Below are 18,353 nucleotides of genomic sequence, written 5' to 3'. Positions count from 1 at the left end.
TGCTTGGGAATCGCGCCGCCACACACACCCGAGTGCAGGTGTCTTCCGCACAGACTGCGGGCCTCGCTCTTCTGAATGCCGCTAGCTCGCCACCCACCCACGGGTGAACCTGGTCAGGGTGCTTTCTCTCGGGGGCAGACTCTGATCCGGGCGGGCTACCGGTGTCTCTGTTTGCTCGTTTCTTTCTTCCATTTCGGGAAAGGCTTCCTTGCTGGGTGTGGAAATCTCCTATGCCTTCCCTCGCCTATTCTGTCAGCTTTCAAATTCTCTTTCAGTTGCCACCCTCACAGATGGATTAGGAAACTCTTTCCGGTGCACTCATTAGTGAAATGACCTCAAGGAAGCTGGAATCCAATATCTAATGGCCGATTTTTAGCGAGTCCACACGCCAGGGTGGTCGGGGTCCAATGCAGCCCCGGCCAGGCCCAGGCCCCTTGGACTGGGCCACAGGAGGACACAGAGGAGGGTCCCGGCCCCCACGGTAGCGGTGCCGGCAGTTCTCCAAGGGCTTGGGCGTTTTCCAGAGGTGGGAGATGGAGGGGACTGATTTCTTCAGCGCCCCACAAACCACGCCACCCCACCCCACCCCACCCCACCCATGGGACACATCCCCAGAGAGAGATGCCCCATACACTCGCTCCCCTCCCCCTTGCGCTGTGCCCCAGCCCTGGCCCGGGGGAATAGGCGGCAGCCCACCCACAGGGCGGGGGGAGGGGGGCACAGCTGAAAGCGGTTGTGGGGGAGGGCGGCCCCTGGCTGGGGTCAGAGGGCGAGCGCCGGGCGCGTGCGCAGTCAGCGGCGGCGACGCGCTGGGGGTGGGCGGCGGGTAGGTGAAGGAGGCCAGGCGGGGAGAGGAGGGGGGCTGGAAGGTCTCCACCTTGGCGAGTCCAGCCGTGGAGGCGCATCTTGTGTGAGTGTGAGTGAGTGTGAGTGTGTGTGTGTGTAGAGAGAGACAGCCCCCCGCCCCGCCCCGCCCCGCCCATCACCCCGGTCCCTCGGAGCCCGCCGGACCCGGCCGCCGGCGAACTCAACAGGCCCGGCCCGGCGCGGGGCCTGGGGCGGGAGGCGGCGGCGGGGAAGCGCAGAGAGGCTCGGCTTCTTGAGCGGGGCAGGGGCGCCCTCCGCCGTCTAGGGCCACACCACCCTGAACGCCCCCCATCTCCTCTGGTCTCGGAAGCTAAGCAGGGTCGGGCCTCGTTAGTACTTGGATGGGAGACCGCCCGGGAATCACGGGTGCCCTAGGCGGCGGCTTTTTTTTTTTTTTTGCCTCTCGTTCTGTCCCCTTTCTGGGAGCGCGGCGGCGGCCCGGGGTGGGGGTCACCCCCACCCTCAGCGCCCGCCGCTGTGCCTGGCGCCCCAGCCCGCACCGTGGGGCCTCCTCTTGTCCCAAGCCGCGACACCGCCGCCACGCGGCAGCACGCGTGGCATCTGGACTGTCAGGTCTCAGACCAAAGGTCTGCTCTGTGGGAACCGACACGCTGGAGGAAACCTTGAGAGTCTGAGAGGGGAGGGAGTTCCAGAAGAAGGCCAGGATGTCATTTTGAGGGAGTATGTGACCAGAACTCGTCCCGTTGCTTTTGGGGTTCTACGGGCTCCACGTAGGAATCTTTGGTGGTGGCACCTGATGTTGGGGGATCCGGAGTCACACCCAGACCTGCTCCACAGGCCTCCTTTTACTTTTCTCTTCGGATTCATTATTTTTAAAAAGTGTCTCTTACCTCTATTATTGCATTTTCTTTTTTTTTTTTTTCTTTTTTTTTTTTTTTTTTTGAGACAGAGTCTCACTTTGTTGTCCAGGCTAGAGTGAGTGCCGTGGCGTCACCCTAGCTCACAGCAACCTCAAACTCCTGGGCTCGAGTGATCCTTCTGCCTCAGCCTCCCGAGTAGCTGGGACTACAGGCATGCGCCACTATGCCCGGCTAATTTTTTTTTATATATATATATATATCAGTTGGCCAATCAATTTCTTTCTATTTATAGTAGAGACGGGGTCTCGCTCTTGCTCAGGCTGGTTTTGAACTCCTGACCTTGAGCAATCCACCCGCCTCGGCCTCCCAAGAGCTAGGATTACAGGCGTGAGCCACCGCGCCCGGCCTCTATTATTGCATTTTCTTTTCTCTCTCTTTTCAAGCAGATGATGGGAGTACAAGTATTCAGGTGACATGTGTTGCCCGTGCCCCCCTCCCCCCTGTGTTCTTATTCATTTACCTCTCATGTTGTATACCTCCAGCGTATTGTGGGGGTACCAATGTTAAGGTCGGGTACGTTGCCCTCTCCCAGCCTCCCCCCTCGGGTCATTAGCTTCAAGTGCGCCCATGCCCCAGTCGGTGCGCACCCACCCCATTCCTAATGGATGTGTATGCCCATCCCCTCCCCCCACCCGCCCGACACCCACCCGAGGAAGGGGATTCCTCTCTGTCCACTTAGGTGTCCATCCGTTCGTACCAATTTGCCGGTGAGCGCGCTCACGTGGTGCTCGTGTGTCCATTCTTGGGATACTTGGCTTACTGGAACGGGTTCCAGCTCTGGCCAGGAGAACACGAGAGGTGCCCTCTCACCGCTGCTCCTCACAGCCGAATGGCACTCCGTGGTGTCCACGCGCCACATTTTATTAATGCACTCCTGGATGGATGGGCACTCGGGTCGCTTCCACATCTTTGCGATTGTGAATTGTGCCCTAACTGTAACCCTAACCCTTACCCAGCCCGTCTCCTCTGCCCCTGCCTGACTCGCTCCTCCCCGGCCAGGCCCGTCACTGTCCTGGGCCCCCGCCTGACCGGCTCCTTCCCGCCCGGCCTGTCACCGTCCTCTGCCCCTGCCTGACATGCTCCTTCCCGCCCGGCCTCTCACCGTCCTCGGCCCCTGCCTGACCGGCTGGCTCCTCCGTCGCCTGGGCCTTCCAAGGGCTTGGTGTGGACGCTGCTTCCAGGAAGCCCTCCAGAAACCCGGCAGCAGGGTGGCCGCAGCAGTCTCCAGCAGCCGTCCCTAAGGCGCTTGTGCGGGGATCGTGCCCCCCCGCTGTGCCCCCTCCCCCCCCCCCCCCCCCCCGCTGTGCCGTGGGGGGGCCCAGCCTGGTGTCTTGCCTGAGGCCCTGGGGCTGCCGCTCCCCGCAAGGGGAGAGCCCCGGAGGTGGGGACCGCCTCCTGATGGGGACGTACACGCAGCTCTCCACGTCGGATTCCGGGGCTCTCTGTCCTGCCCGAAGGCCCAGCTGGCCTGCGGGTCCTTAGAGTGGCAAAAACATCCGAAAACTGAGACTGAGGGTCCGGTGGGTGTCTGCACTTTTGTGCTGGGCACCCCAGGGAGGCCCGGGGGCTGGCTGGACAACGTGGTCTGCTGGGCGGGGGGTTTGGAGGAGCAACCGATGCCCTTTGCACTTTGGGTAGCAAGGGTCTGAGGTGTCTCTGAGCCCTGTGCCATGTCGGTGGAGGGGTGGGGGCGGGGGGTGGGGGGGAAGAGGAGGAGGAGGAGGTGGGAAGGGCCGGGGCCTGCAGTCCTGTTCCCGGGGTGGCACGGCAAGTGGCTTCTTCCACAGGCTGCTTGGCCTGGGCTCCCTGTACCTGGGCCTTTGGAGGACTGGCCCTGTGCTTGCCAACACTTCCTGCAGGGACCCAGAGCTGGGAGGTGGCGTCTCTCAGCCCTGGGTCGGGCAGAGCCCCAGCGGGCCATGCCCACAACCTCTCTCAGCACCGGTCCCCCAGAAGGCTCCTTTGGGACCAGGATTCTCTTGCGGTGACTCTTTAAGGTCTGGCCCCTGGATGGAGGGGCACCAGGAGTAGAGGAGCAGGAAGGGGAAGGGGGTGGCCATGCGAGGGGACACTTTGCGGCCAAGTCCCAGCTTCAGCCTGATCCTCCTGGGAACCCCGCTCTGAGACAAGGAGCCGGGCTTCGCATTCCCACAGCAGCCAGTCGTGGGCTGAGGACACCTGGGGCGTTGGGAACTCCCTGGCTTCTCCTTGGTTTAACATCTGGAGCTGCTTGGGAATCGCGCCGCCACACACACCCGAGTGCAGGTGTCTTCCGCACAGACTGCGGGCCTCGCTCTTCTGAATGCCGCTAGCTCGCCACCCACCCACGGGTGAACCTGGTCAGGGTGCTTTCTCTCGGGGGCAGACTCTGATCCGGGCGGGCTACCGGTGTCTCTGTTTGCTCGTTTCTTTCTTCCATTTCGGGAAAGGCTTCCTTGCTGGGTGTGGAAATCTCCTATGCCTTCCCTCGCCTATTCTGTCAGCTTTCAAATTCTCTTTCAGTTGCCACCCTCACAGATGGATTAGGAAACTCTTTCCGGTGCACTCATTAGTGAAATGACCTCAAGGAAGCTGGAATCCAATATCTAATGGCCGATTTTTAGCGAGTCCACACGCCAGGGTGGTCGGGGTCCAATGCAGCCCCGGCCAGGCCCAGGCCCCTTGGACTGGGCCACAGGAGGACACAGAGGAGGGTCCCGGCCCCCACGGTAGCGGTGCCGGCAGTTCTCCAAGGGCTTGGGCGTTTTCCAGAGGTGGGAGATGGAGGGGACTGATTTCTTCAGCGCCCCACAAACCACGCCACCCCACCCCACCCCACCCCACCCATGGGACACATCCCCAGAGAGAGATGCCCCATACACTCGCTCCCCTCCCCCTTGCGCTGTGCCCCAGCCCTGGCCCGGGGGAATAGGCGGCAGCCCACCCACAGGGCGGGGGGAGGGGGGCACAGCTGAAAGCGGTTGTGGGGGAGGGCGGCCCCTGGCTGGGGTCAGAGGGCGAGCGCCGGGCGCGTGCGCAGTCAGCGGCGGCGACGCGCTGGGGGTGGGCGGCGGGTAGGTGAAGGAGGCCAGGCGGGGAGAGGAGGGGGGCTGGAAGGTCTCCACCTTGGCGAGTCCAGCCGTGGAGGCGCATCTTGTGTGAGTGTGAGTGAGTGTGAGTGTGTGTGTGTGTAGAGAGAGACAGCCCCCCGCCCCGCCCCGCCCCGCCCATCACCCCGGTCCCTCGGAGCCCGCCGGACCCGGCCGCCGGCGAACTCAACAGGCCCGGCCCGGCGCGGGGCCTGGGGCGGGAGGCGGCGGCGGGGAAGCGCAGAGAGGCTCGGCTTCTTGAGCGGGGCAGGGGCGCCCTCCGCCGTCTAGGGCCACACCACCCTGAACGCCCCCCATCTCCTCTGGTCTCGGAAGCTAAGCAGGGTCGGGCCTCGTTAGTACTTGGATGGGAGACCGCCCGGGAATCACGGGTGCCCTAGGCGGCGGCTTTTTTTTTTTTTTTGCCTCTCGTTCTGTCCCCTTTCTGGGAGCGCGGCGGCGGCCCGGGGTGGGGGTCACCCCCACCCTCAGCGCCCGCCGCTGTGCCTGGCGCCCCAGCCCGCACCGTGGGGCCTCCTCTTGTCCCAAGCCGCGACACCGCCGCCACGCGGCAGCACGCGTGGCATCTGGACTGTCAGGTCTCAGACCAAAGGTCTGCTCTGTGGGAACCGACACGCTGGAGGAAACCTTGAGAGTCTGAGAGGGGAGGGAGTTCCAGAAGAAGGCCAGGATGTCATTTTGAGGGAGTATGTGACCAGAACTCGTCCCGTTGCTTTTGGGGTTCTACGGGCTCCACGTAGGAATCTTTGGTGGTGGCACCTGATGTTGGGGGATCCGGAGTCACACCCAGACCTGCTCCACAGGCCTCCTTTTACTTTTCTCTTCGGATTCATTATTTTTAAAAAGTGTCTCTTACCTCTATTATTGCATTTTCTTTTTTTTTTTTTTCTTTTTTTTTTTTTTTTTTTTGAGACAGAGTCTCACTTTGTTGTCCAGGCTAGAGTGAGTGCCGTGGCGTCACCCTAGCTCACAGCAACCTCAAACTCCTGGGCTCGAGTGATCCTTCTGCCTCAGCCTCCCGAGTAGCTGGGACTACAGGCATGCGCCACTATGCCCGGCTAATTTTTTTTTATATATATATATATATCAGTTGGCCAATCAATTTCTTTCTATTTATAGTAGAGACGGGGTCTCGCTCTTGCTCAGGCTGGTTTTGAACTCCTGACCTTGAGCAATCCACCCGCCTCGGCCTCCCAAGAGCTAGGATTACAGGCGTGAGCCACCGCGCCCGGCCTCTATTATTGCATTTTCTTTTCTCTCTCTTTTCAAGCAGATGATGGGAGTACAAGTATTCAGGTGACATGTGTTGCCCGTGCCCCCCTCCCCCCTGTGTTCTTATTCATTTACCTCTCATGTTGTATACCTCCAGCGTATTGTGGGGGTACCAATGTTAAGGTCGGGTACGTTGCCCTCTCCCAGCCTCCCCCCTCGGGTCATTAGCTTCAAGTGCGCCCATGCCCCAGTCGGTGCGCACCCACCCCATTCCTAATGGATGTGTATGCCCATCCCCTCCCCCCACCCGCCCGACACCCACCCGAGGAAGGGGATTCCTCTCTGTCCACTTAGGTGTCCATCCGTTCGTACCAATTTGCCGGTGAGCGCGCTCACGTGGTGCTCGTGTGTCCATTCTTGGGATACTTGGCTTACTGGAACGGGTTCCAGCTCTGGCCAGGAGAACACGAGAGGTGCCCTCTCACCGCTGCTCCTCACAGCCGAATGGCACTCCGTGGTGTCCACGCGCCACATTTTATTAATGCACTCCTGGATGGATGGGCACTCGGGTCGCTTCCACATCTTTGCGATTGTGAATTGTGCCCTAACTGTAACCCTAACCCTTACCCAGCCCGTCTCCTCTGCCCCTGCCTGACTCGCTCCTCCCCGGCCAGGCCCGTCACTGTCCTGGGCCCCCGCCTGACCGGCTCCTTCCCGCCCGGCCTGTCACCGTCCTCTGCCCCTGCCTGACATGCTCCTTCCCGCCCGGCCTCTCACCGTCCTCGGCCCCTGCCTGACCGGCTGGCTCCTCCGTCGCCTGGGCCTTCCAAGGGCTTGGTGTGGACGCTGCTTCCAGGAAGCCCTCCAGAAACCCGGCAGCAGGGTGGCCGCAGCAGTCTCCAGCAGCCGTCCCTAAGGCGCTTGTGCGGGGAACGTGCCCCCCCGCTGTGCCCCCTCCCCCCCCCCCCCCGCTGTGCCGTGGGGGGGCCCAGCCTGGTGTCTTGCCTGAGGCCCTGGGGCTGCCGCTCCCCGCAAGGGGAGAGCCCCGGAGGTGGGGACCGCCTCCTGATGGGGACGTACACGCAGCTCTCCACGTCGGATTCCGGGGCTCTCTGTCCTGCCCGAAGGCCCAGCTGGCCTGCGGGTCCTTAGAGTGGCAAAAACATCCGAAAACTGAGACTGAGGGTCCGGTGGGTGTCTGCACTTTTGTGCTGGGCACCCCAGGGAGGCCCGGGGGCTGGCTGGACAACGTGGTCTGCTGGGCGGGGGGTTTGGAGGAGCAACCGATGCCCTTTGCACTTTGGGTAGCAAGGGTCTGAGGTGTCTCTGAGCCCTGTGCCATGTCGGTGGAGGGGTGGGGGCGGGGGGTGGGGGGGAAGAGGAGGAGGAGGAGGTGGGAAGGGCCGGGGCCTGCAGTCCTGTTCCCGGGGTGGCACGGCAAGTGGCTTCTTCCACAGGCTGCTTGGCCTGGGCTCCCTGTACCTGGGCCTTTGGAGGACTGGCCCTGTGCTTGCCAACACTTCCTGCAGGGACCCAGAGCTGGGAGGTGGCGTCTCTCAGCCCTGGGTCGGGCAGAGCCCCAGCGGGCCATGCCCACAACCTCTCTCAGCACCGGTCCCCCAGAAGGCTCCTTTGGGACCAGGATTCTCTTGCGGTGACTCTTTAAGGTCTGGCCCCTGGATGGAGGGGCACCAGGAGTAGAGGAGCAGGAAGGGGAAGGGGGTGGCCATGCGAGGGGACACTTTGCGGCCAAGTCCCAGCTTCAGCCTGATCCTCCTGGGAACCCCGCTCTGAGACAAGGAGCCGGGCTTCGCATTCCCACAGCAGCCAGTCGTGGGCTGAGGACACCTGGGGCGTTGGGAACTCCCTGGCTTCTCCTTGGTTTAACATCTGGAGCTGCTTGGGAATCGCGCCGCCACACACACCCGAGTGCAGGTGTCTTCCGCACAGACTGCGGGCCTCGCTCTTCTGAATGCCGCTAGCTCGCCACCCACCCACGGGTGAACCTGGTCAGGGTGCTTTCTCTCGGGGGCAGACTCTGATCCGGGCGGGCTACCGGTGTCTCTGTTTGCTCGTTTCTTTCTTCCATTTCGGGAAAGGCTTCCTTGCTGGGTGTGGAAATCTCCTATGCCTTCCCTCGCCTATTCTGTCAGCTTTCAAATTCTCTTTCAGTTGCCACCCTCACAGATGGATTAGGAAACTCTTTCCGGTGCACTCATTAGTGAAATGACCTCAAGGAAGCTGGAATCCAATATCTAATGGCCGATTTTTAGCGAGTCCACACGCCAGGGTGGTCGGGGTCCAATGCAGCCCCGGCCAGGCCCAGGCCCCTTGGACTGGGCCACAGGAGGACACAGAGGAGGGTCCCGGCCCCCACGGTAGCGGTGCCGGCAGTTCTCCAAGGGCTTGGGCGTTTTCCAGAGGTGGGAGATGGAGGGGACTGATTTCTTCAGCGCCCCACAAACCACGCCACCCCACCCCACCCCACCCCACCCATGGGACACATCCCCAGAGAGAGATGCCCCATACACTCGCTCCCCTCCCCCTTGCGCTGTGCCCCAGCCCTGGCCCGGGGGAATAGGCGGCAGCCCACCCACAGGGCGGGGGGAGGGGGGCACAGCTGAAAGCGGTTGTGGGGGAGGGCGGCCCCTGGCTGGGGTCAGAGGGCGAGCGCCGGGCGCGTGCGCAGTCAGCGGCGGCGACGCGCTGGGGGTGGGCGGCGGGTAGGTGAAGGAGGCCAGGCGGGGAGAGGAGGGGGGCTGGAAGGTCTCCACCTTGGCGAGTCCAGCCGTGGAGGCGCATCTTGTGTGAGTGTGAGTGAGTGTGAGTGTGTGTGTGTGTAGAGAGAGACAGCCCCCCGCCCCGCCCCGCCCCGCCCATCACCCCGGTCCCTCGGAGCCCGCCGGACCCGGCCGCCGGCGAACTCAACAGGCCCGGCCCGGCGCGGGGCCTGGGGCGGGAGGCGGCGGCGGGGAAGCGCAGAGAGGCTCGGCTTCTTGAGCGGGGCAGGGGCGCCCTCCGCCGTCTAGGGCCACACCACCCTGAACGCCCCCCATCTCCTCTGGTCTCGGAAGCTAAGCAGGGTCGGGCCTCGTTAGTACTTGGATGGGAGACCGCCCGGGAATCACGGGTGCCCTAGGCGGCGGCTTTTTTTTTTTTTTTGCCTCTCGTTCTGTCCCCTTTCTGGGAGCGCGGCGGCGGCCCGGGGTGGGGGTCACCCCCACCCTCAGCGCCCGCCGCTGTGCCTGGCGCCCCAGCCCGCACCGTGGGGCCTCCTCTTGTCCCAAGCCGCGACACCGCCGCCACGCGGCAGCACGCGTGGCATCTGGACTGTCAGGTCTCAGACCAAAGGTCTGCTCTGTGGGAACCGACACGCTGGAGGAAACCTTGAGAGTCTGAGAGGGGAGGGAGTTCCAGAAGAAGGCCAGGATGTCATTTTGAGGGAGTATGTGACCAGAACTCGTCCCGTTGCTTTTGGGGTTCTACGGGCTCCACGTAGGAATCTTTGGTGGTGGCACCTGATGTTGGGGGATCCGGAGTCACACCCAGACCTGCTCCACAGGCCTCCTTTTACTTTTCTCTTCGGATTCATTATTTTTAAAAAGTGTCTCTTACCTCTATTATTGCATTTTCTTTTTTTTTTTTTTCTTTTTTTTTTTTTTTTTTTTGAGACAGAGTCTCACTTTGTTGTCCAGGCTAGAGTGAGTGCCGTGGCGTCACCCTAGCTCACAGCAACCTCAAACTCCTGGGCTCGAGTGATCCTTCTGCCTCAGCCTCCCGAGTAGCTGGGACTACAGGCATGCGCCACTATGCCCGGCTAATTTTTTTTTATATATATATATATATCAGTTGGCCAATCAATTTCTTTCTATTTATAGTAGAGACGGGGTCTCGCTCTTGCTCAGGCTGGTTTTGAACTCCTGACCTTGAGCAATCCACCCGCCTCGGCCTCCCAAGAGCTAGGATTACAGGCGTGAGCCACCGCGCCCGGCCTCTATTATTGCATTTTCTTTTCTCTCTCTTTTCAAGCAGATGATGGGAGTACAAGTATTCAGGTGACATGTGTTGCCCGTGCCCCCCTCCCCCCTGTGTTCTTATTCATTTACCTCTCATGTTGTATACCTCCAGCGTATTGTGGGGGTACCAATGTTAAGGTCGGGTACGTTGCCCTCTCCCAGCCTCCCCCCTCGGGTCATTAGCTTCAAGTGCGCCCATGCCCCAGTCGGTGCGCACCCACCCCATTCCTAATGGATGTGTATGCCCATCCCCTCCCCCCACCCGCCCGACACCCACCCGAGGAAGGGGATTCCTCTCTGTCCACTTAGGTGTCCATCCGTTCGTACCAATTTGCCGGTGAGCGCGCTCACGTGGTGCTCGTGTGTCCATTCTTGGGATACTTGGCTTACTGGAACGGGTTCCAGCTCTGGCCAGGAGAACACGAGAGGTGCCCTCTCACCGCTGCTCCTCACAGCCGAATGGCACTCCGTGGTGTCCACGCGCCACATTTTATTAATGCACTCCTGGATGGATGGGCACTCGGGTCGCTTCCACATCTTTGCGATTGTGAATTGTGCCCTAACTGTAACCCTAACCCTTACCCAGCCCGTCTCCTCTGCCCCTGCCTGACTCGCTCCTCCCCGGCCAGGCCCGTCACTGTCCTGGGCCCCCGCCTGACCGGCTCCTTCCCGCCCGGCCTGTCACCGTCCTCTGCCCCTGCCTGACATGCTCCTTCCCGCCCGGCCTCTCACCGTCCTCGGCCCCTGCCTGACCGGCTGGCTCCTCCGTCGCCTGGGCCTTCCAAGGGCTTGGTGTGGACGCTGCTTCCAGGAAGCCCTCCAGAAACCCGGCAGCAGGGTGGCCGCAGCAGTCTCCAGCAGCCGTCCCTAAGGCGCTTGTGCGGGGAACGTGCCCCCCCGCTGTGCCCCCTCCCCCCCCCCCCCCCCCCCCGCTGTGCCGTGGGGGGGCCCAGCCTGGTGTCTTGCCTGAGGCCCTGGGGCTGCCGCTCCCCGCAAGGGGAGAGCCCCGGAGGTGGGGACCGCCTCCTGATGGGGACGTACACGCAGCTCTCCACGTCGGATTCCGGGGCTCTCTGTCCTGCCCGAAGGCCCAGCTGGCCTGCGGGTCCTTAGAGTGGCAAAAACATCCGAAAACTGAGACTGAGGGTCCGGTGGGTGTCTGCACTTTTGTGCTGGGCACCCCAGGGAGGCCCGGGGGCTGGCTGGACAACGTGGTCTGCTGGGCGGGGGGTTTGGAGGAGCAACCGATGCCCTTTGCACTTTGGGTAGCAAGGGTCTGAGGTGTCTCTGAGCCCTGTGCCATGTCGGTGGAGGGGTGGGGGCGGGGGGTGGGGGGGAAGAGGAGGAGGAGGAGGTGGGAAGGGCCGGGGCCTGCAGTCCTGTTCCCGGGGTGGCACGGCAAGTGGCTTCTTCCACAGGCTGCTTGGCCTGGGCTCCCTGTACCTGGGCCTTTGGAGGACTGGCCCTGTGCTTGCCAACACTTCCTGCAGGGACCCAGAGCTGGGAGGTGGCGTCTCTCAGCCCTGGGTCGGGCAGAGCCCCAGCGGGCCATGCCCACAACCTCTCTCAGCACCGGTCCCCCAGAAGGCTCCTTTGGGACCAGGATTCTCTTGCGGTGACTCTTTAAGGTCTGGCCCCTGGATGGAGGGGCACCAGGAGTAGAGGAGCAGGAAGGGGAAGGGGGTGGCCATGCGAGGGGACACTTTGCGGCCAAGTCCCAGCTTCAGCCTGATCCTCCTGGGAACCCCGCTCTGAGACAAGGAGCCGGGCTTCGCATTCCCACAGCAGCCAGTCGTGGGCTGAGGACACCTGGGGCGTTGGGAACTCCCTGGCTTCTCCTTGGTTTAACATCTGGAGCTGCTTGGGAATCGCGCCGCCACACACACCCGAGTGCAGGTGTCTTCCGCACAGACTGCGGGCCTCGCTCTTCTGAATGCCGCTAGCTCGCCACCCACCCACGGGTGAACCTGGTCAGGGTGCTTTCTCTCGGGGGCAGACTCTGATCCGGGCGGGCTACCGGTGTCTCTGTTTGCTCGTTTCTTTCTTCCATTTCGGGAAAGGCTTCCTTGCTGGGTGTGGAAATCTCCTATGCCTTCCCTCGCCTATTCTGTCAGCTTTCAAATTCTCTTTCAGTTGCCACCCTCACAGATGGATTAGGAAACTCTTTCCGGTGCACTCATTAGTGAAATGACCTCAAGGAAGCTGGAATCCAATATCTAATGGCCGATTTTTGGCGAGTCCACACGCCAGGGTGGTCGGGGTCCAATGCAGCCCCGGCCAGGCCCAGGCCCCTTGGACTGGGCCACAGGAGGACACAGAGGAGGGTCCCGGCCCCCACGGTAGCGGTGCCGGCAGTTCTCCAAGGGCTTGGGCGTTTTCCAGAGGTGGGAGATGGAGGGGACTGATTTCTTCAGCGCCCCACAAACCACGCCACCCCACCCCACCCCACCCATGGGACACATCCCCAGAGAGAGATGCCCCATACACTCGCTCCCCTCCCCCTTGCGCTGTGCCCCAGTCCTGGCCCGGGGGAATAGGCGGCAGCCCACCCACAGGGCGGGGGGAGGGGGGCACAGCTGAAAGCGGTTGTGGGGGAGGGCGGCCCCTGGCTGGGGTCAGAGGGCGAGCGCCGGGCGCGTGCGCAGTCAGCGGCGGCGACGCGCTGGGGGTGGGCGGCGGGTAGGTGAAGGAGGCCAGGCGGGGAGAGGAGGGGGGCTGGAAGGTCTCCACCTTGGCGAGTCCAGCCGTGGAGGCGCATCTTGTGTGAGTGTGAGTGAGTGTGAGTGTGTGTGTGTGTAGAGAGAGACAGCCCCCCGCCCCGCCCCGCCCCGCCCATCACCCCGGTCCCTCGGAGCCCGCCGGACCCGGCCGCCGGCGAACTCAACAGGCCCGGCCCGGCGCGGGGCCTGGGGCGGGAGGCGGCGGCGGGGAAGCGCAGAGAGGCTCGGCTTCTTGAGCGGGGCAGGGGCGCCCTCCGCCGTCTAGGGCCACACCACCCTGAACGCCCCCCATCTCCTCTGGTCTCGGAAGCTAAGCAGGGTCGGGCCTCGTTAGTACTTGGATGGGAGACCGCCCGGGAATCACGGGTGCCCTAGGCGGCGGCTTTTTTTTTTTTTTTGCCTCTCGTTCTGTCCCCTTTCTGGGAGCGCGGCGGCGGCCCGGGGTGGGGTTCACCCCCACCCTCAGCGCCCGCCGCTGTGCCTGGCGCCCCAGCCCGCACCGTGGGGCCTCCTCTTGTCCCAAGCCGCGACACCGCCGCCACGCGGCAGCACGCGTGGCATCTGGACTGTCAGGTCTCAGACCAAAGGTCTGCTCTGTGGGAACCGACACGCTGGAGGAAACCTTGAGAGTCTGAGAGGGGAGGGAGTTCCAGAAGAAGGCCAGGATGTCATTTTGAGGGAGTATGTGACCAGAACTCGTCCCGTTGCTTTTGGGGTTCTACGGGCTCCACGTAGGAATCTTTGGTGGTGGCACCTGATGTTGGGGGATCCGGAGTCACACCCAGACCTGCTCCACAGGCCTCCTTTTACTTTTCTCTTCGGATTCATTATTTTTAAAAAGTGTCTCTTACCTCTATTATTGCATTTTCTTTTTTTTTTTTTCTTTTTTTTTTTTTTTTTGAGACAGAGTCTCACTTTGTTGTCCAGGCTAGAGTGAGTGCCGTGGCGTCACCCTAGCTCACAGCAACCTCAAACTCCTGGGCTCGAGTGATCCTTCTGCCTCAGCCTCCCGAGTAGCTGGGACTACAGGCATGCGCCACTATGCCCGGCTAATTTTTTTTTATATATATATATATATCAGTTGGCCAATCAATTTCTTTCTATTTATAGTAGAGACGGGGTCTCGCTCTTGCTCAGGCTGGTTTTGAACTCCTGACCTTGAGCAATCCACCCGCCTCGGCCTCCCAAGAGCTAGGATTACAGGCGTGAGCCACCGCGCCCGGCCTCTATTATTGCATTTTCTTTTCTCTCTCTTTTCAAGCAGATGATGGGAGTACAAGTATTCAGGTGACATGTGTTGCCCGTGCCCCCCTCCCCCCTGTGTTCTTATTCATTTACCTCTCATGTTGTATACCTCCAGCGTATTGTGGGGGTACCAATGTTAAGGTCGGGTACGTTGCCCTCTCCCAGCCTCCCCCCTCGGGTCATTAGCTTCAAGTGCGCCCATGCCCCAGTCGGTGCGCACCCACCCCATTCCTAATGGATGTGTATGCCCATCCCCTCCCCCCACCCGCCCGACACCCACCCGAGGAAGGGGATTCCTCTCAGTGCACTTAGGTGTCCATCCGTTCGTACCAATTTGCCGGTGAGCGCGCTCACGTGGTGCTCGTGTGTCCATTCTTGGGATACTTGGCTTACTGGAACGGGTTCCAGCTCTGGCCAGGAGAACACGAGAGGTGCCCTCTCACCGCTGCTCCTCACAGCCGAATGGCACTCCGTGGTGTCCACGCGCCACATTTTATTAATGCACTCCTGGATGGATGGGCACTCGGGTCGCTTCCACATCTTTGCGATTGTGAATTGTGCCCTAACTGTAACCCTAACCCTTACCCAGCCCGTCTCCTCTGCCCCTGCCTGACTCGCTCCTCCCCGGCCAGGCCCGTCACTGTCCTGGGCCCCCGCCTGACCGGCTCCTTCCCGCCCGGCCTGTCACCGTCCTCTGCCCCTGCCTGACATGCTCCTTCCCGCCCGGCCTCTCACCGTCCTCGGCCCCTGCCTGACCGGCTGGCTCCTCCGTCGCCTGGGCCTTCCAAGGGCTTGGTGTGGACGCTGCTTCCAGGAAGCCCTCCAGAAACCCGGCAGCAGGGTGGCCGCAGCAGTCTCCAGCAGCCGTCCCTAAGGCGCTTGTGCGGGGATCGTGCCCCCCCGCTGTGCCCCCTCCCCCCCCCCCCCCCGCTGTGCCGTGGGGGGGCCCAGCCTGGTGTCTTGCCTGAGGCCCTGGGGCTGCCGCTCCCCGCAAGGGGAGAGCCCCGGAGGTGGGGACCGCCTCCTGATGGGGACGTACACGCAGCTCTCCACGTCGGATTCCGGGGCTCTCTGTCCTGCCCGAAGGCCCAGCTGGCCTGCGGGTCCTTAGAGTGGCAAAAACATCCGAAAACTGAGACTGAGGGTCCGGTGGGTGTCTGCACTTTTGTGCTGGGCACCCCAGGGAGGCCCGGGGGCTGGCTGGACAACGTGGTCTGCTGGGCGGGGGGTTTGGAGGAGCAACCGATGCCCTTTGCACTTTGGGTAGCAAGGGTCTGAGGTGTCTCTGAGCCCTGTGCCATGTCGGTGGAGGGGTGGGGGCGGGGGGTGGGGGGGAAGAGGAGGAGGAGGAGGTGGGAAGGGCCGGGGCCTGCAGTCCTGTTCCCGGGGTGGCACGGCAAGTGGCTTCTTCCACAGGCTGCTTGGCCTGGGCTCCCTGTACCTGGGCCTTTGGAGGACTGGCCCTGTGCTTGCCAACACTTCCTGCAGGGACCCAGAGCTGGGAGGTGGCGTCTCTCAGCCCTGGGTCGGGCAGAGCCCCAGCGGGCCATGCCCACAACCTCTCTCAGCACCGGTCCCCCAGAAGGCTCCTTTGGGACCAGGATTCTCTTGCGGTGACTCTTTAAGGTCTGGCCCCTGGATGGAGGGGCACCAGGAGTAGAGGAGCAGGAAGGGGAAGGGGGTGGCCATGCGAGGGGACACTTTGCGGCCAAGTCCCAGCTTCAGCCTGATCCTCCTGGGAACCCCGCTCTGAGACAAGGAGCCGGGCTTCGCATTCCCACAGCAGCCAGTCGTGGGCTGAGGACACCTGGGGCGTTGGGAACTCCCTGGCTTCTCCTTGGTTTAACATCTGGAGCTGCTTGGGAATCGCGCCGCCACACACACCCGAGTGCAGGTGTCTTCCGCACAGACTGCGGGCCTCGCTCTTCTGAATGCCGCTAGCTCGCCACCCACCCACGGGTGAACCTGGTCAGGGTGCTTTCTCTCGGGGGCAGACTCTGATCCGGGCGGGCTACCGGTGTCTCTGTTTGCTCGTTTCTTTCTTCCATTTCGGGAAAGGCTTCCTTGCTGGGTGTGGAAATCTCCTATGCCTTCCCTCGCCTATTCTGTCAGCTTTCAAATTCTCTTTCAGTTGCCACCCTCACAGATGGATTAGGAAACTCTTTCCGGTGCACTCATTAGTGAAATGACCTCAAGGAAGCTGGAATCCAATATCTAATGGCCGATTTTTGGCGAGTCCACACGCCAGGGTGGTCGGGGTCCAATGCAGCCCCGGCCAGGCCCAGGCCCCTTGGACTGGGCCACAGGAGGACACAGAGGAGGGTCCCGGCCCCCACGGTAGCGGTGCCGGCAGTTCTCCAAGGGCTTGGGCGTTTTCCAGAGGTGGGAGATGGAGGGGACTGATTTCTTCAGCGCCCCACAAACCACGCCACCCCACCCCACCCCACCCATGGGACACATCCCCAGAGAGAGATGCCCCATACACTCGCTCCCCTCCCCCTTGCGCTGTGCCCCAGTCCTGGCCCGGGGGAATAGGCGGCAGCCCACCCACAGGGCGGGGGGAGGGGGGCACAGCTGAAAGCGGTTGTGGGGGAGGGCGGCCCCTGGCTGGGGTCAGAGGGCGAGCGCCGGGCGCGTGCGCAGTCAGCGGCGGCGACGCGCTGGGGGTGGGCGGCGGGTAGGTGAAGGAGGCCAGGCGGGGAGAGGAGGGGGGCTGGAAGGTCTCCACCTTGGCGAGTCCAGCCGTGGAGGCGCATCTTGTGTGAGTGTGAGTGAGTGTGAGTGTGTGTGTGTGTAGAGAGAGACAGCCCCCCGCCCCGCCCTGCCCCGCCCATCACCCCGGTCCCTCGGAGCCCGCCGGACCCGGCCGCCGGCGAACTCAACAGGCCCGGCCCGGCGCGGGGCCTGGGGCGGGAGGCGGCGGCGGGGAAGCGCAGAGAGGCTCGGCTTCTTGAGCGGGGCAGGGGCGCCCTCCGCCGTCTAGGGCCACACCACCCTGAACGCCCCCCATCTCCTCTGGTCTCGGAAGCTAAGCAGGGTCGGGCCTCGTTAGTACTTGGATGGGAGACCGCCCGGGAATCACGGGTGCCCTAGGCGGCGGCTTTTTTTTTTTTTTTGCCTCTCGTTCTGTCCCCTTTCTGGGAGCGCGGCGGCGGCCCGGGGTGGGGTTCACCCCCACCCTCAGCGCCCGCCGCTGTGCCTGGCGCCCCAGCCCGCACCGTGGGGCCTCCTCTTGTCCCAAGCCGCGACACCGCCGCCACGCGGCAGCACGCGTGGCATCTGGACTGTCAGGTCTCAGACCAAAGGTCTGCTCTGTGGGAACCGACACGCTGGAGGAAACCTTGAGAGTCTGAGAGGGGAGGGAGTTCCAGAAGAAGGCCAGGATGTCATTTTGAGGGAGTATGTGACCAGAACTCGTCCCGTTGCTTTTGGGGTTCTACGGGCTCCACGTAGGAATCTTTGGTGGTGGCACCTGATGTTGGGGGATCCGGAGTCACACCCAGACCTGCTCCACAGGCCTCCTTTTACTTTTCTCTTCGGATTCATTATTTTTAAAAAGTGTCTCTTACCTCTATTATTGCATTTTCTTTTTTTTTTTTTCTTTTTTTTTTTTTTTTTTGAGACAGAGTCTCACTTTGTTGTCCAGGCTAGAGTGAGTGCCGTGGCGTCACCCTAGCTCACAGCAACCTCAAACTCCTGGGCTCGAGTGATCCTTCTGCCTCAGCCTCCCGAGTAGCTGGGACTACAGGCATGCGCCACTATGCCCGGCTAATTTTTTTTTATATATATATATATATCAGTTGGCCAATCAATTTCTTTCTATTTATAGTAGAGACGGGGTCTCGCTCTTGCTCAGGCTGGTTTTGAACTCCTGACCTTGAGCAATCCACCCGCCTCGGCCTCCCAAGAGCTAGGATTACAGGCGTGAGCCACCGCGCCCGGCCTCTATTATTGCATTTTCTTTTCTCTCTCTTTTCAAGCAGATGATGGGAGTACAAGTATTCAGGTGACATGTGTTGCCCGTGCCCCCCTCCCCCCTGTGTTCTTATTCATTTACCTCTCATGTTGTATACCTCCAGCGTATTGTGGGGGTACCAATGTTAAGGTCGGGTACGTTGCCCTCTCCCAGCCTCCCCCCTCGGGTCATTAGCTTCAAGTGCGCCCATGCCCCAGTCGGTGCGCACCCACCCCATTCCTAATGGATGTGTATGCCCATCCCCTCCCCCCACCCGCCCGACACCCACCCGAGGAAGGGGATTCCTCTCTGTCCACTTAGGTGTCCATCCGTTCGTACCAATTTGCCGGTGAGCGCGCTCACGTGGT

At 62.1% G+C, this 18,353-nt stretch overlaps 5 pseudogenes; all 5 read left to right on the top strand.

Annotated features, from left to right (window-relative positions):
• The first annotated feature begins 1,126 nt into the window (after positions 1-1,126).
• LOC142866620 (uncharacterized) lies at positions 1,127-1,245 on the top strand (annotated as a pseudogene).
• Positions 1,246-5,101: 3,856 nt separating this feature from the next.
• LOC142866619 (uncharacterized) lies at positions 5,102-5,220 on the top strand (annotated as a pseudogene).
• A 3,852-nt stretch (positions 5,221-9,072) lies between these two features.
• Positions 9,073-9,191, top strand: LOC142866618 (uncharacterized; annotated as a pseudogene).
• Positions 9,192-13,044: 3,853 nt separating this feature from the next.
• On the top strand, positions 13,045-13,163 carry LOC142866617 (uncharacterized; annotated as a pseudogene).
• A 3,844-nt stretch (positions 13,164-17,007) lies between these two features.
• Positions 17,008-17,126, top strand: LOC142866616 (uncharacterized; annotated as a pseudogene).
• The last annotated feature ends 1,227 nt before the right edge of the window (positions 17,127-18,353 follow it).

This window comes from Microcebus murinus, unplaced genomic scaffold (assembly GCF_040939455.1).
Source record: "Microcebus murinus isolate Inina unplaced genomic scaffold, M.murinus_Inina_mat1.0 scaf006_hap2_Mmur4.0, whole genome shotgun sequence".
Taxonomy (NCBI): Eukaryota; Metazoa; Chordata; class Mammalia; order Primates; family Cheirogaleidae; genus Microcebus; species Microcebus murinus.
Note: the sequence above shows the minus strand (reverse complement) of the source record. Positions and strands in the feature narration are given on the sequence as shown.